The sequence below is a fragment of the Patagioenas fasciata genome, chromosome 1 (genome assembly GCF_037038585.1).
Source record: "Patagioenas fasciata isolate bPatFas1 chromosome 1, bPatFas1.hap1, whole genome shotgun sequence".
Lineage (NCBI taxonomy): Eukaryota > Metazoa > Chordata > Aves > Columbiformes > Columbidae > Patagioenas > Patagioenas fasciata.
In genome coordinates, this window is record NC_092520.1 from 20,253,768 (window position 1) to 20,271,315 (window position 17,548).

The 17,548-nt window shown below is 43.2% G+C and overlaps 1 protein-coding gene across 15 annotated transcripts in view; it reads left to right on the forward strand.

The window, feature by feature from the left end:
• The first annotated feature begins 4,436 nt into the window (after window positions 1–4,436).
• ZMYM2 (zinc finger MYM-type containing 2) overlaps window positions 4,437–17,548 on the forward strand; it is an 89,241-nt gene continuing 76,129 nt past the window's right edge. For 4 of the 15 annotated variants that reach the window (XM_065831110.2, XM_065831169.2, XM_065831158.2 and 1 more), the window contains exons 1-2: window positions 5,046–5,186; window positions 6,182–6,241. The gene's annotated coding sequence lies outside the window, so the exon portion shown is untranslated. Of the gene's footprint in view, window positions 4,656–5,045; window positions 5,187–5,266; window positions 5,406–5,574; window positions 5,865–6,181; window positions 6,242–17,548 lie in introns of those variants that run through there. The other 11 variants (XM_071804004.1, XM_065831150.2, XM_071804000.1 and 8 more) reach the window with 11 other exon arrangements.

Below are 17,548 nucleotides of genomic sequence, written 5' to 3' on the forward strand. Positions count from 1 at the left end.
ATGCAAAGTCATGCACTTGGAGGCTAACATAAATTTGCTGTTCGTGGAGGACTCTGCCAGTAAATGAGTGAGGTAGAAAAGAACATAGGTACTGCTAGAATAGATGGTGGCTATCTAATGTATTTGGGCAAAAAGGCAACTGTGCACCCAAGACTGTGGTATTTCATGGAGGTATAGAAATATTAATGTACCATACAATGTAGTAATTAGATTTAAAATGGTATATTATGGGAATTTGAACACACATTCAAGACAGATTAATTCCGACTGGGACAGGTGGCAATAAAGGCTAGTAAAATGACCAGAGGAATGAAGATCTGTTGAGCTAGAAGAAACTAAAAGATCTTTGTTTAGTCTAGCAAAAGGAAGGCTGAGAGGGAATATGATTACTGTCTATAAATATATCAGGGGTAAACACCAGGGAAGGAGAAGAGCTATTTAAGCCAAAGGAGGAATACTGGCACAAAAACAAATGGGTTCTTGAATAAATTTAGTCTGGTAATTAGAAGAAGGTTTCTAACCACCAAAACAATGGAGTTCTGGAACAAATTTGCAACAGGAGTAGGGGGTAAACATATCAAACTATCATTAAGATGGACCTTGAAAAGCTTCTGGAAGGGATTATATGACACAGTTTCCTGTAATAGCAAGAAACTGGGCTCAGCAACCTAGGAAGTCTCTTCCAGTCTTAAGGTCCTGTATTCCGTTTTGCACTGCTATTTCTTCTCCATAAAGGCAAAAATATCCAACTAAACTCTGCAAATCTTTAAAAACTAATAAAAATTATGTTGATTATTGTAAATCCACTGCAACTGATTTCACAATAACACTTTCTTGGGTATTATATCCTCAGTCTTTTCTGTATTGAAATGTCTTCCACAGAGAGGTCACCTAGTTTAGAACATAAGTTATTCTTTACTTTTTCAAAACTGAAATGTGGGATGTGGCATAAAGGTCATTTGAAGACATATCACACATTGAATAGTCGTCTTATAGGACAGCGTATATTGTCTCATATTTGACCTTTTGAAGGATACCTTTTGGTTAAATAAACTACAAATTAAACACCTGAATGGAATTTATTTATAGATACATATTGATTTGTTTATAAATATTATGAAAATTATATGTAACTCAACAACCATAATGAAAACCACAGGTGATGTTTCGTAGAAGGCTATTTTTTTCATTTTTGTATAGTATGGGGTCTGCTATGTACAGTACAAACATATACAGACATATGGTATCTCTTCATTAAAAGCTGTAGTCTATAAAGAATAGCTGCAATATCTAATGAAGCTCAAAAATCGGAACACCAATAGAGGGAATACTATAGAATAAAACCAAAATGATCAAGGTGTTACTTATCACAGGTGTTTTAAGATTATACATTTGTTTGTTTGTTTTTAATCTTTTTTTCCTTCCGCTATTATTTCTTGAAGCTGTCTTGGGCAACCAACTAGTAGATCAGAACTCCATTATGCCATTGGCACGAAAAGACAACATGTTCCATCAACAAATAGTTTGTCCACACCTTTCTTCTTTGTGATGGCAAGGGCAATTGAGGCTAAACAGACAAAGCCGTTAAATTAAGGAGAGAAAAGAAAAAGAAATATTGGTAGAAATGGTAAGAGGAGAAAGTAGAGAAAAGAATAAGAGGATAAATAAAACTGTAAGGCAGAGATTACAAGATTTGTGGGGCAGGGCAGTATGGAAGCCAACAATGACATAACCTAAATCCTGGGGTCACATATTTTACAAAGGATTAGACTCCATTTTCACTTCCACATGTGATGGCAACACACAGACATTTCTATAAACATGAATTTTATCTGCATTCCAAACTTTTTTTTCCAAGTCCATCTTCAAATCAGCTGTAGTAAACTGTTTTGTAGGGTTTCATGAACCACTACTTTCCAAATGTTACATATATGAAGTAGTGAAAGACATCTTCAAATATTTCCTCTTCATTCCTCGGAACTATATTCTAGACACCTGGACAATTAGATGGATGTAAACCTTAACAGTGTTCAGGCTGAAGAAGTCCTACAGCCAATGGAATATGTTTGCTTCTAATCCTAGAGCAAGTGTCACTATCCTTTATCATAGACAAATATTGCTGGTAGCAGGAAGTAGTTTTAAACTATGTTCATTCTGTTCCTACAGTTTATGATGCATCACTTGAAGATTGGCTTGTTAGTGTTCTTAAGATTCCTGCTCAAATGTAAACTCTTTAAAATATATCAGGTTTCTCCTTCTCTAGTTCAAATACAGTTGACTGCTTTTTGAGACAATCTTACTCCATGACAGATAGAAGGACGTCATTCTTCTTGTAAAGCATTGAGCATACTGTTGATTCAGCTTTGTTGAATTTATCTACTGCCAGTCAATACGTTTGACATTTTTTAGTGAAGTTGCTGACATCAGGCCTGTCCATGAAAGCAGTGTCGTGGAGCCTATAAATATATCCATTTCAGATCTCCTGTGTTAATGAAGAGATTTTACTGCTTAATGTTTGAGCTAATTCTAACTTTCTCAAATCATAAAAAATCATTACTTGATCTGGATTATTCTTAAAAAATAATCTGAATTATACATGGTTTTACAGATGAAGAGAAATTCACCCAGGTATCTGAACATTTTTCTCCTTTCTCCCAATGTCAGTTGAAAAAATAATGGAAAAATAATAGTGTATTTCATTGTTTTTATCTACCTTTGAACATATTAATTCAAATATAGGGTTGCATGTCTATAGGGGAACAAGGGTTCTCAGGACTTATGAACTTTTATATATATGTACATTTCATTTTAAGTTTATAATCTAAAACATTAATGAAAATGGTCTATTGGTACATTGCTACACATAAGTCCTAGACAACATTGTTAAGTAATGTCTATTGCTAGAGCAGTGGTAAGAGGAAGATGCTCTTGAGTTACTTTTTCAATGACAAATAAGAGTGATAGGTTTCACCTAATGTGTTCTAAACTAAAGAAACAGTCTTTCTACCATTCATCTCTGAATGCATCAAAGATCTCAAACACATGTATTTATATCCTCTATTCATGATTCTTTCCGAATTTCTTCAGAACTTAAATGTTTATGGATAAGCACTGTTGTAGAACAAACATCTTCCTGAGATGTACATCTGGAAAGGTTGGAAAATATTCAATGTGGAGGATGACTTATTGCGGTTTTGACTTTTACCAATCTAGAAGATATTCAAGGCTAATAATGGAGCCAACTGACCTGATGGAGTATATGAGATCAAATGTGGAAATTTCAACAGCGGGTCACTATGAATATAATCAGCTGTTCTGTAGAACAAAGTTTACAAATTTACACGGCAACTTCAATGAGAACATCAAAACGGATGGTGATTCCTCTCCGTGGCACTTCCCTCCTTGGCAGTGGCTGTGTTGGAGCTGTTCCACCATCAGCTCACCTCTTTATTTCAGGTGCGAGCAGCTGCACCACTAACTGCCAACAGCCATGAGATAACTCTGTCCCCCCACACCAAGTAGCTCTCCCGAGCTTATCTGACAGCTAGGATGGTGTGAACAAACCCATTAATTCTTGTCAACAACATCCAGTAACAGTGTTGGAGAAGCTTTTGTCTTGAGTTGTTGACTGAAGCTTGTGTCTCCGGGTGGGACCATTAGGAAGAAATCAGGTGTATTGTTGTGATAACAGAAGATAAAAAGTTTCTGGTCTCTCCCACACATCAAAAACATTAACTAAACACATCATGGGTTGTGGCGGAACGACCAACCCTTTTGTGCCTTCTGCCCTGCCCGAGGGGACGGCTGCTCCGGGGGCGGCTCGGGGCTGGAAATGGCGCCCGCGGCCGGAACCCGGCTCTTCTCTGCAGGGGACACTGCTCCGCGTGGTTGACACGAATTGGTACCGGCTGGAGGAGGCTGGGCGGGTATTTGCTCGCTCTCCCTCTTCTGGGCAGGAGGGGATGAGTGATTGGGGCAGAGTGGGACTAGCGCGCAAGAACAGAGGGTGAGCTCGGCAGGTCCTCGAAGGAGCGGGCGTGACTGCCATGGACAGCGCGGGGGGAAGAGCCGCGCAAGGGAAGTGCGCATCCTCCATTTTGGCGGAGGGCGGGCGGAGAGCTTGGCTCCCGGCGCCTGGCCGCCGCCCGGAGCGCTCCTCCCCACCCCACGGCGCTGCCGGGGGCACCCGGCTCCTCTTCCCCGGGGGAGCTGGGCAGAGGCGCCTCAAATGGACGTCCCTCTGCGCCTCACGTTGGTTCGAATTGGTACCAAGCTCCCCGCAGCAGCTTCCGACAAAATGGAGGACGCCACCACTGCTACCACCACCACCACCAGCAGCTCCTCCAGGAGCCATGTCAGCGGCTGACATGGCGCCCTCCCCCGCCGCGGGTGGGGGCAGGAGGGCGTCCTAGGGAGATGGCGGCGGGGAGGCGCTGCTTGGCGGGGCAGGCTGTGGAGGAGGCGCCCTCCCGGGGATACGTGCGCTCCTCTTCTTCCCTTGTGGGAGCGCTTCCATTATCCACGCTCTGTCCCTCATGGGAATGGCCCCAGGTTCAAAGCCCTGCTGGGCGAAGGAGAGAGATGGCAGCTCCCGGAGGGCCACGGAGAAGCCCTGCCAGCTCTATCGCTCGGCGACGGGCGGCCGAGAGGCAGAGGTGAGCCCGTGCCCTACGGCCGGGGCTGCGGCGCCCATAGGGACCGAGCGCCAAGCTGGGACAGGCAGTGCAACGTCCCCGCCAGCAGAGCGCAAACTTCTGCAAGTTGTGGCTGTCAAGGAGCGCGCGGGGACCAGGAGCGAGAGCGCAGCCCTCGGGCGCGGGTAACGAGCCGGTGGGCAACGATCCGGGTTCCTCAAACCTGATGGATCAAAGTGGGAAGAACCCCAGGCATGGCCAGGAGGAAGATTGGCAGTTTATAGGGTCAACCGGCTGCAGGCGGCTCTGATGGATGGGCGGCCCACCCACTCCGCTGGCCCAGCGCGAGAGCCCGCCCTCTGGGGGAGCCAATGGCGGAGCAGGGAGGCGGATCTCCCCGAGCTCGCTTGGCCCGGTTCCTCCTCCCCTTCGCTAGCAGTTGCGCTTCGCCCGGGACTGGACCGAGTTAGAGTTGAAACGCCGGAGGAGTAACGCAGAGTGCGTGCGTCCTCAGCGGGGGGGGGTCCATGCCTGCGAGCTGAGGGGAGCCGGGTAAGGTGGGGGTGCTGCGCCTCAGAGGCGGGCTGGCGGGCGGCTGGCGGCGCAGAACTACCCCCGGGGCGGGGACGGAAGAGCAGCTGCCGTGCCTCCGAGCTACCCGGGCTAAGTACCCCATGGTGTCGTCGCAGCCGCGCCGCCACCTCTGGCGGCAGCGGAGGGGGCGCGGGCAGCACCGGGGGCAGCCCCACGGATAACCATCGTAGTCCGGAGGTGGGCGACGGGGGCAAACCTGGGGCGCCCGGCGGCTGCCCTGAGGGGGGGCAGGGGCATTTGGGGGAAGGGACGGGTCTGTTTTAGCACCTCCTATCTTAACTCGCTCCCTCCTCTCCGTGCCGGGCCATCGGCTGTTGTTCTGCCCCGGTGCCTCCCCCACCCACCGCCCTCGCCGCCCCCCCCCGCGGGTGCCTCCCTCCGCTGCCCGGCGCGGCCCTCCGCGGATCCTGACGCCGTCGCTGCTCCCCTCCCGTATTGTTTGGCTCGGTCTCTCTAATGGCGGACAGGAGGCGGCAGTGCTGCTGGCCGACTGCAGGGGGGCAAACCCGAGACCGGGGGCAACTGCCGCGGGAGCCTGCGGGGGGCCGAGGCGCTCGCCCGGCGCTGAGACGCCGCCGCTGAGGGCCCTGCGACCCCCCGGTGCACCGGTTCAGGGCTCCTTAGGCAAGTTAGCAGGTAATATTTGCTCCCCGCCGTGGGTGCCGCCGCTGCCTTTCACCCCGCACTCGCGCGGAGAAGCCCGCGGTGCAGCTGCGCCTGAGGCGGCTCCTTGTCCCCCCGCCTTAAACGGGGGCGGGCGTCGTGGGTGCGCTCGGGGGGCACCCCACCTCCCCCGAGGAGGTCAGCATTTATTTATTTATTAATTGGGTTGGGATTAAAGGGAAGTGGTGGGTGATGCAGGAGGTACCTGCCATGGCCAAGCGAAGGAAATGCTGCTTGGGGGCGCTGCCTGCTCCTCGTTGCCCTGTGTTAACCTCAGGTCTTTCCCTTAGGCTCCAGCCCAGTTTGGTGCAGCCTTGGCAGAGACCAACAAGGAGAGAGGGAGCTCCATTGTGAGTGCTGTTTGTGTATCTGTTTCTGCCTCTGCTAGACCTGCTTGGGGAGGGCATGACCCACCCCCCCATATTCTCCCGGGCAGGGGTAGAAGGAGGGGCCTCCAGGTTTGGGTGGGGAAATTCCTGGGTCCAGCAGCTGGTGCCCTGGGGCGAAGCCCCAGTAATGGCTGTGAGGCGGCTCCTCCTCGGGGTGGGCGCTGCTGCTGCAGATATCGCTCCTGCAATACCAGCTCCCGCAGGCAGACGACGGGCTGCTGCCGCTGCTCACGTTACCCGGCTCGGGAGGGAGGGGGAGGGCATATTTCGGGTGCCCTCTAGAGTTTTACAGCGTGAATTAAAATACATGACGAGACACCTTTAGCCATCTTGAATTTTTTTTTACCCTCTTTCTACAATCCTGTGGCCTCCATATCTTGAAGCTAAGAAGAGGAAATGAGAGGTTTAAAATAACCGAGTAATACATTCAGGCTGGTTCTTTTACACTCACAGATGTGCTTGGCTGATTCTTTTGGGTGCCTTTGGTAGTTTGCGTGCCTTTTGGGGGCTTCTGAGCCATCTGCTTTGCCCCTTCCCCAAAAAGCTGGAGGTCTTTGGGAAAACCCACAGCTTCTTAATAGTGAGCATTTTTGGTGTTTTGTTTGTGTGGTATTTCCAAACAGATTGTGATCTCTTTTAGGTCGGCTAAGGAGAGGTTGATTAGCAATGTCTGTAGGACTGGGATGTAGTTTGACTCTGGTTTGAGCCCCTTTTAATAACGAAGTTGTTTTGGTTTAGGTTGTTTTTTGCTGCACGGGGGATTCTGAAACGGCACAGTAGTGCGGCGAAGGGGAAAGTAAGGCAGTGTGCGCACGGGGAAGAGGTTCGGAGCCCCGGCGCTGGGATGCGACCGCGCTCCGCGGGTCTGGCCGCTAGAGGCCGCCCAGCGCGGCCGGCGCCGGTGGGAGCGTGCAGCCGGAGAACAAAACAAAAAGGCAGCGCCTGGTTTGTGCTCTGGGTTCTGCGCTTGGTTGGCTGCGGGGAGGATTCAGGTGGCATAGTCTTCACCACCAGTTGTATCTTGAAATATTTTTTTCTTTCCCACGTCGTTCTAGAGAGTAGACGTGATTTGTGGAGCTTGCAACTTTCTTTGTCACTTTTTGGTGGCTTACCTATACAAAGGGTAGGAGGTTCTCAGCAGAACCTCACTGCTTAGGAGGAAGGCATCAGATTTGGATTTATTCTGAGCTTCTGAAATCACCCACCTCATAAAAGATGCTGATAACTTGTATGACCTGCTTTCACTAAGTGGTCTGTTCTAAACCTTGACTTATTACTATAATTTTTAAATTTTAGTTGTAATTTTTTTAACTCTTACCATGTCTTGGATGCAAGCCTATAATCTAATTTTACTTCTGATTCATTATACATTCCAGTCTAACAGCTGTTCTGCTTTTTCTGAATGCTTCTTCATGTTAAAAAAGTTACTTCTAAGATTGATCGAGGCAAATAATGTTTTGGAAGGAGGGAGGTGGCTGGTTTTGAAGGGAGTGAAAAAGGGTGTTGTGTGCTGGAGCTGGTTTGAAAAAAAAATATTGCAGCTTTGTGTGACTGCTTATGAAAAGATGAGAATACTGCCAAGAACATCTGTATAGCTAAGATTCAGTAAACGTCAATAAGCAGTTGCCAGCTGGTGTGTGAATTGCACTAACATGTTGCACAAATTCATCTTAGTAGATAGCACATTGTGCTTGTCCAGCTGTGGTGGTGGTACAGCCTTTTCTCTAGCACGGCTGGAGGTAAAAAGTATATCCTGTGGTGATAGGCCGTGCTGTTGTGTGAGGGCCTGTGTTTGGTACTTACTGCTGCAAGGTCAGCTCTAGGAACAAAATTCTTCAGTTTGTGAAATGAAGGTGATGATGGGACATTATTAGGTAAACTTCTTCCCCATGAGGGTGGTGAGGCACTGGAACGGGCTGCTCAGAGAAGCTGTGGATGTTCCGTCCCTGGGAGTGTTCAAGGCCAGGCTGGACGGGGCTTAGAGCAACCTGGTCTAGTGCAAGGTGTCCCTGCCCATGGTAGTGCGGTTGGAACTAGATGATCTTTAAGGTCCCAAACCATTTTATGATTTGATTAAGTGATTATTTTAATAAAAGACTGTCTTGATTAGAAAATCTAATACGTTTGCTTTATATTATTGTTATTAATCCTCTTTGACCCCAAATATATGAGTGCATTCTACTGTTGCTCACCCTGGAATAATATGCTAAGAGGGATTTGCATCAGCAAGAATGTACAAATGCCAGTGAAAGAGTGAAAGCAAGTTTTGTCTTCTACAGAGTTTGTTCAAGTATGCAGAGGTATGTGGGACCAATCTCTTTCAGATTTTTGCTGTCTTTTTTTTTTTTTCCCCAGTGGCATCATGAACAGTCTTGCATTGTTATAGTAGCTTTCATTTTGGCTTCGAGGACTAAATACAGAATTACTCAAATTCTATTGTCTCATGTGAGAGTTTGCAATCAATTGATAGACTTTGCAACAAAAGCAGAATGAGGAATTCTTTGAAGAATTTGTATGAAATATTATTCCTAATGGAAAATCCACTGTTCATGGAGAATGGTTTCTTTTTTCCAGAAGACGTGTACATCACAAATAACAGCGAACTCAATGTAGCTGTGGAAAGAGATTGAACTTTGAAGTTCAAAAGACTAGTAAGGTGTCCCTTATGAAAAGTTTGCAGTAACGCTTGCCTCATGAGGTTCTTAAAACCCTGTATGCTGCAGGAACTTTGCTTAAATTGTTGAGTTTAACTCAAGAGTTGAAAGCACTTTTTTTGCAACTTCTTTTTAACTTCAATTTATTTTCAGTGATTTAATCTTATTAGGTGGTTGTTCCAGGAGAATAACTGGGTTTCTGAGAGATTAGAGTTCAGTGGAAACTTAGCTTTTCTTCCATGCTTGTAGCCTACCCTACATGCTGCTGCAAGTATGGCTGGCAGTAGATGCTAACTCAGTATCTGAATGATCTGCTCAATTCAGATGCTAGTATTAACGTTCTTGATCTTGGACCAAGATTTGTGAGTTTGTCAGATAATGTTTTTTACTTTGAAGATAAATTTGGGATAGAAGGGAGACCTCTGGAATGGAGTTGCATGATATGTCCTCTTCATTTAACACTTCGATTATGTTGATTTTTATATCACAGTTTTCCAGCTGCACAGTGGCTTCCAACTTCTCCTCTTTGTTGCCCATGCTGTGTGCATTGGTGTAGATGGACTTCAGTTGGGCTGTTGATCCTTCTGCCTTTTGTGGGGGAGAAGCCCTAATTCCTGTGTGACAGGCGTTGCGTCTTTGCTGCTGTGTGGATCTCCATCCCTTACCTCCACTGAGGTGACTAAGGAGCATTTATTGCTGCTCTGGGTGGTTTGACTGAACATGAGCCAGCAGTGTGGCCAAGAAGGCCAACAGCATCCTGGCTTGTATCAGGAATAGTGTGGCCAGCAGAACCAGGGCAGTGATTGTGCCCCTGTACTTGGTGCTGGTGAGGCTGCACCTCGAATCCTGTGTTCAGTTTTGGGTCCCTCACTATAGGAAGGACATTGAGATGCTGGAGAGAGTTCAGAGGAGGGCAACGAAGCTCATGAAGGGTCTCTACTGTAACTCCCAAGTAGCAAGCAATAGCACAAGAGGAAATGGCCTCAAGTTGTGCCAGGGGAGGTTTAGATTGAATAGTAAGAAAAACTTCTTTCTGGAAAGGGTTGTCAGGCATTGGAACAGGCTACCTGGGGAAGTGGTTGAGTCACCATCCCTGGAGGTGTTTAAAAGATGTGGTGCTTAGGGACATAGTGTAGTGGTGGACTTGGCAGTGCTAGGTTAACAGTTGAGCTCAATGATCTTAAGAGTGTTTTCCAACCTAAATGATTCTATGATTTCAACTCAGCTTGTTTATGCTTATATTGTTTTGACAGTTTAAGGCCTTTGTCTTCTGTGAGCTTCCAGAAATCATCAATTTTAGAATTCACACACATGTATGAGAAGTTCAGTCATGTGTCTGTGTGGATGAGAACATCTCCAGTTGCATTAGATGAGATCAACTTTTGTCTTTTGTAGACAGGTTAGATCATAACTTTCCACTGAGGGATTCTCACGCCTTCACCTGAAGTACTTTGTGGATTGGACATGCCAATGATGAAGGTGGTTTTCTTACTGCAATTTGCTATCAGAACAAAATAATTTCAAGCAATGCTTACAATACAGATGACAAATTCATATTTTACTAGTCCAGTGTAATTAAAATTAACAGACATCATTCAGTTTTGTGGTCAACTGAGAGTCTCCAGTGACACAGTTGCCACCAATGTATTTTTGAAACTGCTCTGTGTTCAGAAGGTATTTATGCTTTGTAAGTTTTTCCTGATATTTTCCCCTGTTCAATAGATTGTGCAAAGTAGTGATGTACACTTGGTCACATACTCTGTTACTGGTAGTACAACAACTGCTTAGATACTTGCAACATAGCTCACTGATGTAAGTCTTGGGAGACCAGCAAACAAAGTGAATTGTTATGAGAGGACAGTGGTGCTTTGGAAGAGTTTGTATGGGTTTCTACATGCAGTTTCCTCAATTCTTCTGTTGTGAAAGATGGCATTGGAAGAAGATGGCAAAGTTGGGTGTACAATAGTTATCTGCATTATTTTCTGATTTATAATAGACCTGTTATGGCTCATAGCCACTATTAGAAACATAGACCTGTTTTCCTTTTGCAGACTTTTGTTGGAAGTATATTGGCATCTTGTGTTTCTTTAGGTTCTTTTGTGCAATATGACCATACTGAACTTTAAACAAAATCCCCCTCATGAGGCAACCAACCTTTTTTTTTCTTCCTCCCTCCCCCCCCGCCCCCACCTTGAAAGTTTAACCTTGATGAAACCCTTACTTCTTTCTGGAGTTCCTTTTCTTTAGATCTCTGTAAGGCTTCTCGGATTTGGCATTTACCCCTAGTACTACATCAGGTTTCTCTAAAAGTTATTTTGTTAATCTCATTCATAAACTCAGCTGTCATCTCTGTATGGATGACCTTCAAGTCTCTCTCTCTTTCAGACTTGCTGCCTTCTATACCAGCTAAATCCCTTATCTTTGTGGATGTCTGACCTTTAGCTCGGGCTACTCTCGCAAAGGCGAGCCTTTCTTCCTTCCCAAAAGGAAAACTCTGCTGTCACTTGTGGACAACGTTGTCATGAGATCTTTGGCTTAAGACTTTGATCTAGCCCTTGTTTTAGCTGCCCTTCTAACAGACTACAAATTTCTTCCACATAGTAAGCTGTCTCATAATTGTTAACAAAGCTAACACTTAATTGTTTATTAATAAATCACGTGACTAAATCTCAGACCTTGCCTTTGTCCTCTGTGTCTTGTGGTAACAGTTTTTCTTACAGTTGTGGTAAAAGTGATCCTGCTCTGTTGATATGAAATTAGAATAATGAACAAGGGTGCATTCCTTGTCTTCTGCACTGACTGGCTGGTGATTTTGCATCTTACATTTTATGGTTGTAAAAGTAACAGGTTCCTTCCCTTTAAATTAAAGCTGGGGTTTAGCTGTGAAGGGTATTATCTATCTTGTTGTTAATGAGATTTTAAGTGCTATTTAGAAAGTGACTCCATGGGCTGTTAAACGCTTTGTTCATTCTCCTGTGATGCCCCTTCTGCTTTGAAAAATTCCCAGTGTGCGCCCTTTAAAACAGTTGCAACCTGGTAGTGCAAAAGAGGCTGACTTTAGGAAAAAAAGCCTACTAAAAGCAAAACCAAACCACCACCTTTCCTGTCACCCTCGGACTCAAACACCATAATTGGAACAAGAACTAATTCTAGCCATTGTTTGTGGTGGTGCTGTTTCCTTGCATTCTCCTTTTTTGTGTCTGTTATCCCTTATGTTTAGGTTGTTTGCTCTTAGAACAGTCTTATTCCATGTTTGTACAGAGGCTAGCGGAATGTGGTCTGTAACTTTGACTCCTAGGAGCCCATGATAAGAGTTACATTATATGAGTGTGGTATCAGTGTCTTTTTTTCCTTTCTGTTTTTTTTTTTTTTAATGTATGTGTGGAAAGGGGAAGAAGACCTAGTGTTCTGAAATAACTTTATCATTTTGTTTCAGCAAGAATTGCTGATTAATATATCAACCTATATACATTTGAGAATTCTTACTAAGGTGGAAGAATTTACCAGACATCTTTTGAATGGGTTAGGGAGGTATTGTGGGTTTTTTTGTTTTTTTTTTTTTGTTTTTTTTTTTTTTTTACACTTGTGGTTGTTGTGTTACTTTTGAATAATCTTCATTCAGAAGATAAGGTTTTGTTCTGGTAGATGGTGCCTTATTAAAGCAGCAAAGTAGTATCTAGAAAGACCAGGGAAGAAGTTCTCTGTAATACATATAATAAAAATTAAAAAAAAAAAGCGATTTAGAAGTGACAGAAAATGGAAAGCACAACAAAGGTTGGTTGTTTCTTACCACACACAGTTGTTGGATGTATCTTGGAACTGTTGCCATTGTCCCTGTGACAATCATTATAAATACTTCTATGCAAAGAATTAACACATGGAAAAACTGAGATGGCCTAACTAGTACTGTGTGTAGTACAGCAATTTTGATGATCTGAACTAAGTCCAGCATTTTTTAATAATTAAAAAGAATTTGAGATCTACAAGAATGACTTAAGGACTGGAAAATGTGCTTTCTATTAACAGACTTCAGAAACTCAGTCTATTCCTCAATTAAAAGAGAATAGATTGGGGTGTGACTTAGTCTTGATCTAGGAGAGACTATGCACCCAATAACATATTAGGTAATAGGGTGTTTTTCCCATTCCCCCAATATTAACGGCTTAATTTCTGAGTGCTGATTATTTCCCAAACAAGATAAATTCACACAGGGAACAGTGTGTAGCCTTTGAGGACACAGGATAAATAAGACTTGGAATAACTTACTGAGGCATCACTCTCTTCTTTTTAGGCGAAAGTTTAAAGAGGATTTTAAAAGTTCCCCACTAGCAAAGATGGTGGTCGGATGTGTGTGTGTGGTGGTGGGGTGGTTTTTCTTTGTTTTGTTTTTTAAAGACTTGGAATACACTTTAGGTTGTGCAGGTCTTTATTCCAGTTGCAGATTTGGACTTGAAAGACAAAATCGTGGCTTAGAACAAATGCTATATACTGTATTTTTCATGGGGTTAAATTCTGATAAGTGTATATGCTTAATTACAGGACTGTTTAAACCAGCCCAACTCAGGGTTGTTATTGCCCTCTCTTCTTTGTACCAACACTGGCCTTTTTTTTTTTTTGGGGGGGTGGGGAGGGGAGGGGTGGGCAGGGGGAGTCAGTTTAGCTCTGTGAATCATCACAATGAAATGTTTAGGGAGAGGTGTGTAGGTGTTGGGTGTTTGCTCTGGTTTTGTATTTCAGCTTTCTACCACGTTAGCTCCCATGGTGGACTGGCTAGTAGGACCTGTAAATAGGGAGAAAGAGTCCTGCTGGGAGAGAGGAGTGGGAATCCAAAACCGTAGTAGTCCTGTCCTAGAGCAGCTGTGCTTTATTTTTGTGGAACTGCAGCCTTACCAAATATTAATACAATATGCATCTTTTTTCTTTAAAAATAAAGCTACCTTTTACTTTTTAAAACTACTTTGATAAACTGGAATCTTGATTGGCTGGCTCTAGGGTACATTATGCAGCCAGCACAGCTGTGAAAACCTACTAAACTTGCCATGCTTACCATATCCATTCTTCTCTTGGATCCCATTTCCTATCAACCTTACATCAGCACAGAACTTGGACTATTTGGTGGTTATTTTTTCTTTTCTTCACCTTTTTTTTTTAATTTAATTTTTGATGATGTTAATATTTTCTTTGCTTTGATATACTGTAGCTTTCCTGGCTGTTTACTTGGTCATAGTCTACATGGACTTCCCTCCTATATGTGGCATAGCATGAATGTACTCAAATTCAGCTTTCCATGTTCTGAATTACCAGCTGCATTGAATGCTGATCACTGCAGGTAAATTGTGTTGAAGAAGCATGTCCATACTGGACTAAAAATAGTAGGTTGTTAGCTGATACTTGGGTATTTCTCAGGGATGAAAAATCTGGTTGAGACTACTGCCCTGTTTCCCTGAAAATAAGCCCCAGCATAATTTTTGAGGATGCTCAAAGTATAAGCCCTACTCCAAAAATAAGCCCTCGTTACAGTTCATTTAAAAAAGGTCAATTTAAATAGTGTCCAGGTAGCTATACATGTGAAAAAGTAATAAGTTTTGGAGCAAAAATTAATTTAAGACCCTGTCTTATTTTCAGGGAAACCGGGTAGCTGGTGTTAGTTAAAGACAGGGAAAATGGTTGATCTACAAACTTCTTGTTCATTTACGAACTATGGCAGAACAGTTTTTCCTCTTTCTAAGCACTTGACAACGTAAAAAGAAAGGTTTTTAAAAGCATTAGTAAAAAAGATTGGTGCAATCAGGCACGGAGAGGCTGGGTGTGCTGTTGCCAGTTATCTGTGCAGAGTTACTTGTCTTGTGGGCTGTATGTATAAAGTGTAGACTCTATGCCTGTCTAAAATAAAAAAAATAAAATTAAAAAAAAAAAAACAAGCAAGAGGAAGCATTAATGAAGAATAACATTAAAAGTCCTTGTTGACAATAAATATAGTGTCTTCATATCTTGAATGTATGGGAGCAGTACAGGCTGGGCACTGATGCGGTGGAAACTGCTTTGGGCAGTCCTGATGGAGAGCATGTTGAACATGCCCAATGCACCCTTGCAGGAATGAATGCCGACAGCATACTGAGCTGAATTAAGGAAGACTGGAGCCAGCGGTTTGAGGAAGGTGATGTTCCCCACTGTTTGGTTCTTTGGGAGACAACATCTACAGTGTCTTCTCCAATTTGGGCTGTTATAAGAAGATACTGATACACTGGAGTGAGCCTAGTGGAGGGCCACTAGCTGGGAGGGCTGGAACACATAACAAAGAAGGAAAAGCTGGGAGGGATGGGTGTGCTTAGTCTAAAGAGAAGGCTAGAGGGACATGTTACTGCCATCTTCAACTAAGTAATGACAAAGTAGAGAGAGGATGAAGCCAGGCTCTTCTCAGAGATGCACATTGATAAGGGTAGCAGGTAATGGGCCTACGTTGTAACAAGGGAAATTCAGAATAGCTATGATAGTGGAAGAGGGTGTCCAGAGAGCCTGGGACATCTGTATCCTAATAGATATTCAAAGATGGATCTCATTTCTAATTTGCCACTACTCTGAGCTGGGGTAGATTTGATAAGGTGATATCCAGAGCTGCCTTCCAACATCGGCTATTATATTAAACTAGCAGTGCTTAAGTTCTCCGTTGATACGCAGTGCTTTACTTTCTTCCCCCCCTCCTTTGTGTAAAATTATAAATAAAATGCAAATGCATTAAATATTGTTGAAAAATTATCTTAAATGTACTAACTTAGGAAAACCAGTGTATTTTACAAGGAAGGATAGCTTCTTAACAGAATCAGCATTACTGTAGTTAATAAATTGGTGTTTCTGAACATGTAGTTGCATTAGATCTAGTAGACCTCATCCTCTCACAGTTGAGATTCCTTTTTTTCTGTCTCTGGTGTTTTATTTTTATTTGATTGGTTTATATGCGATTGGCTGTACACCCAATTTCTTGTAACTTTACAAATTTGAAAGATTGCATGCTACTTGTGTACATGAGGTGTTTACAGATTAGTATAGTCACTGTAATCATGATGCAACAGTATCAAAAGTATAGCCAATGCAACTATACCTTTTATGAAAGAGAAATAGAATATTTGCTTATAGAACATTTTGTCATTAGTATCTATACTAAATTTGTAGCACTTGCTGTAATATATCTGTTAACAGAGTGCTTCCAGCCCTGCTTCCTAGAACCTGTAATAATTAAATGCTGTTTTAAAGGAATTATACATTTTGTATATTACTGTCTCAATTTAATTTCTTGAACACTAGCAAAAGCTAGAGACTTCACAGATTTGAATTCTCAATCTTCATTGGTCCCTGTGGAGCAAGAGTAAGACTTGTTTTTGAAATGTGTACTGTGGCCCACTGACATTTATCAGTGGCCTGTATTCTCTTGCCCAGTCCAGACTTCTAAATAATTATACTGTTCTCAGGTCTGTTTCTGATACAGCCATTCAGTATGTATTTTTTTTCCTACAAGGTGTTTCATCTTTTAAAATTAAGATATGTCAAATGACAATTTGGCCTCTTTGCATCATGTAGTAGGACCACTTTCTACTACTCATTTTCCAGTGGTTTATTTGCCTTTTTCTTATTCTCATATCTTTAGCATAGCGTTTCTCTACTGTTACTGTACTGTTCCCTTTCCACTTAGGTCATCTTTCAAGTCCGTTGCTGTGGTCTAGTGTTACCTACTTTCCTGGCAATAGATAGGCATTTGGATATAAGTAATAGATAAACATTTAGATATATCTTCTTCCGTGGCTCTTTTGGTTCTTTGTCTTGTTTCACCTTTCTATTCCATTTATAATAAAGGATATCCTTAAGCAGCATGTTGCCGCTTGAGTAGTAGAGAGAGAAAATTTACTGTCTTACTACATTAGACATAATGGCTTTTAAGGCTAGAGGTGGTGCTGGGTTCTTGCTGATCAACACCTTTTCATGATTAAACAGTGATGAAATACTTAGGAAGTGTGTATATAAGGGGGGGGGGGGGGGGAGGTTCATGCAAGTATGGCTGCCCTAAAGCTTATACATAGTTAGTCAACATTATGGTCTTGATTTGCCATGAATTGCCATTCCCCTGTGAGTCATCTTGAAAATGATAGGTGGTTGGTATGGATACATGTGCATTCAAGATTGACCCTGAATAGAATCCAGTTTGAGAGTGACCCTGAATTTTGATTCTGTTCATGCATACAGAGGAGCAATTCTTAGCACTGGTTGAGTAGGAAGACCCAAGGTGGAGGCTGTGTTAAGTAAAGGTATTCAATGTTCCTGGAAACATCAGTTTTGAATGCCGACATCTGGTTTCCATGTAATGCTGATGGCTGCCATGCAGTTAAGATACTCAGGAGATAATGAGCTTTGCATGTTTTCAGTAAGCTTTAGTTTGTATGTAAATAGTTTCTCTTTTGAATAAAACTAAAACTTACTGACTTAAGTGCTTCAAAATATTTGTTTTGCTGTTTAGATCTTGTCTTTTTAGTGTTCTTAGTTGCTATCTTTGCTGGATACAGGTCTTCATGTGCATATGCTTTTCTCTTTAAATTTCCTGAAATCTGTGACAAACACATTTTGG